Here is a 3,957-nt window from a genome sequence, read left to right on the forward strand (position 1 = left end):
TCAGCCTTTTCTTTCTCACACACGTCGGTCATCTGAATATCTTTGGGTCAGATGTGAGAAGGTTCTGCAGCTCTGAGCTACAACATGCACTAATAATAAAGGACCTTGTAAATGGGATCCTTCAGAAGAAGCGTCTCTCCCGTCCCGTGTGCAGACTCTGCCCTGCTTCATCTCACACACAGCTTCAGTGCCGGTCTGTGGTGTCAGTGTTTCCACTGGCCGAGCTGGCACCAGCTGCACAGATTACACAACTGTTGCCAAAACAGCACAAGTATTTATGAGCAGCTTTAAAGAGTTAGATTATCATGACTCCCACAAAACATGAACTTGGCTGACTCCTCGTTCACTCGCATGAGCTCTCCATTGAAGGGGGGGGGGGGGGACAGAGACCTGATGTAACCTCCCAGCTTTCCTTCTACAGTACATCTCCGTCTCACGCAGCCGATCGCCAGCGCTCCGAACTTCAGGACCAACTTCTGATTTCGAGGAACATGTTGGAGGTTTGATCTCGATCCCATTTACTCCTCAAGGAGAAGAGACTCCCCTGCTCTCCTCTTACTGCTCGAGATCCCAAACCATCAGCTTTACTCTTCATTCTCAAATGTTCCTTCTTATCCAATCAAATCAAATCAAATGTATTTATACAGCCCAATATCACAAATTATACATTTGTCTCAGTGTTTACAGACTGTACAGGATACGACACCCTCTGTCCTTAGACCCTCTGTCCTTAGACCCTCTGTCATTAGACCCTCTGTCCTTAGACCCTCTGTCCTTAGACCCTCTGTCCTTCAGACCCTCTGTCCTTAGACCCTCTGTCCTTAGACCCTCTGTCCTTACACCCTCTGTCCTTAGACCCTCTGTCCTTAGACCCTCTGTCCTTAGACCCTCTGTCCTTAGACCCTCTGTCCTTACACCCTCTGTCCTCAGACCCTCTGTCCTTAGACCCTCTGTCCTTACACCCTCTGTCCTCAGACCCTCTGTCCTTAGACCCTCTGTCCTTAGACCCTCTGTCCTCAGACCCTCTGTCCTTAGACCCTCTGTCCTTACACCCTCTGTCCTCAGACCCTCTGTCCTTAGGCCCTCTGTCCTTACACTCTCTGTCCTCAGACCCTCTGTCCTTACACCCTCTGTCCTCAGAACCTCTGTCCTTAGGCCCTCTGTCCTCAGACCCTCTGTCCTTAGACCCTCTGTCCTCAGACCCTCTGTCCTTACACCCTCTGTCCTCAGACCCCCTGTCCTTAGACCCTCTGTCCTTACACCCTCTGTCCTCAGAACCTCTGTCCTCAGACCCTCTGTCCTCAGACCCTCTGTCCTTACACCCTCTGTCCTTAGACCCTCTGTCCTCAGACCCTCTGTCCTTAGATCCTCTGGCATCAGACCCTCTGTCCTTAGACCCTCTGTCCTTAGACCCTCTGTCCTTACACCCTCTGTCCTCAGACCCTCTGTCCTTACACCCTCTGTCCTCAGACCCTCTGTCCTTAGACCCTCTGTCCTTACACCCTCTGTCCTCAGAACCTCTGTCCTTAGGCCCTCTGTCCTTACACTCTCTGTCCTCAGACCCTCTGTCCTTACACCCTCTGTCCTTAGACCCTCTGTCCTCAGACCCTCTGTCCTTAGATCCTCTGGCATCAGACCCTCTGTCCTTAGACCCTCTGTCCTTAGACCCTCTGTCCTTAGACCCTCTGTCCTTACACCCTCTGTCCTTAGACCCTCGCATCGCACAAGGAAAAACTTCCTAAAAGAAACCCCATAATTAAAGGGGGAAAAATGGAAGAAACCTCAGGGAGAGACTGAGGAGGGATCCCTCTCCCAGGACGGACAGACGTGCAAGTAGATGTCTTATCATTTAGTAGTTTTTCTTCTGGCTTGTGTGTAGAGCTGCATTCACAGGATGAGGATCCATTCAACACTTCACCTTATTGTGTTTCATGTATTCATTTTTTTTTTTGATGAAGTGAATCAGAACATTACAGGTCATTTAGCAGACACTCTTATCCAGAGCGACTTACATTGAACTAAGTACAGGGACAGTCTCCCTGGAGCAACTCAGGGTTGAGTACCTTGCTCAGGGGTACAATGGTGGCAGCCTGGTATTGAACTCCCGACCTTCTACTGCAGGGGTCGGGAACCTTTTTGGCTGGGAGAGCCATAAAAGCTAAATATTTTTTAATATATTTCCTTGAGAGCCATATATTTAATAAATTTGAACGCAACTTTATGGTGCATTTTTTTAGAATAACACGTCTCCGAGTACTAATAGCAGTATCAGTGTTGCATTGAACAGGTGCTCTTTTATTAAATAAACTAAACGCTTACGTTATTCATCTCATTTATGTGCACGTTTCAGTGTTTACTGCACGGGTGTCAAACTCAAGGCAATTATATCCGGTCCGCGAGAAAATATCATATGTCTGTCATAACTGGCCCGCTGGTTCTGGTAATTAAATCAATGCATGGCACAACCACGGGGAAAGACATTTGAGGAAGTATCTAAATGTGTGAATGAAAGGAAAGTTTTTGGAAAGCAAAGGGAAACACAGCACAGATCTCTGGGACGATGTGAGCTGGACTGTTTGTGCGACATAACGAAGCATCTCACTGTTAAACCTGCAGCTTCAGTGTGATCACGGACATGTGTGATGCAGTGAGAGCGTTCCAAGCCGAGCTGCCTGTGGGAGACTCTGATGCAGAAGGAAACTTTGGTCACTCCGTGTTTCCAAACACTGACAAACATCTCCATCTGTGTTCCTGACAGCATTCTGCTGATCGACTGAGAGACTTTGCAGCTCAGATATTTAAATTAAACTGCTCAACAATCCGTCTGCAGTTGACTTAAATATGTTCCATATCTTTTTGCACTTTATCCAATATGTGTATCCTGTTCAATAAATGTGGACCGTGTTTGGCCCTCGACATAGTCCCAGTTTTTAATATTGGCCCTCTCTGTGATTGAGTTTGACCCCCCCCCCCCCGGTCTACTGCTTGCTCTGTGCAGTTTCTCCTCTGCTCGGTTTCGCGAAGGGCGGGGCTCCGCCCCCTACGCACACACGTGTGAACACACCTTCACCTACAGCCAGAGACAGAGCGGAGAACTAAAAACAAATCCACCGCTAAATGTTTTACTTTAAAATGACACAATATAATTATTTATTACTTGTTAATCATGTTAAGAATTGTCTGCGAGCCATAGGTTCCCGACCCCTGTTCTAGTCTTTTGTTTGGAAGGCGTACCACTAGGCCATCACCACCACACAGCAGAACACATAACTTCTGAGGGTCCAGAAGCCCCTTCTCTTCGGTGAGACCGCAGCTTCCTTCCCATAAAGTGCAACACTTTTGAGTTTGGTGTCAGAAGTTAATCGGAGCCTGTTGAGACGCTACTGTCTCTGTTGCCATGACTCATCTTATGTTTCCACGACTTGACTCGCTCTGCGTTGGTTTTCCATTAGGATCAGTTGTGGACGGAACCTGGGAGTGTTTCAGCACCACCTCAGCTGAGGTTCCAAGCGAAAGTAAGTACGCCGTACACCTGACGGAGTGCAGGCGTTCCTCAGTGAGTCTCACGTTTACACACCCGTTTGAGGCGGCAACTCAATCAGCTGATCACTGAGATATCTGCAGTAGGAAACGAAGTTCTGTGATACGAGTGAATCGTACCATGTGGTGGAAAAGGCGATTAAACGTGTTATCAGTGGTCATCACCACCATTCTGATGCGTCCCATGGACCTGCACCTTCTACGCTGTAAAAGTAAAACTGAATGAAACGTTACATTTTGAACACAAACAAGAAAACCTTAGGAAACAACACTACAGATGACTCAAGTCTTAAAATGAGTCATGCCTTCCTCTTTATGTGTGTGCTGTGTAAAGGCAGTAAATCATTCATCTCCATATAAAATAACGACGTCACAGTCACCCATGCACATGTAGTCGACGGCTACATGTGTAAATGG

Source organism: Cottoperca gobio, chromosome 15 (assembly GCF_900634415.1).
Source record: "Cottoperca gobio chromosome 15, fCotGob3.1, whole genome shotgun sequence".
In the NCBI taxonomy this organism is placed as follows: Eukaryota; Metazoa; Chordata; class Actinopteri; order Perciformes; family Bovichtidae; genus Cottoperca; species Cottoperca gobio.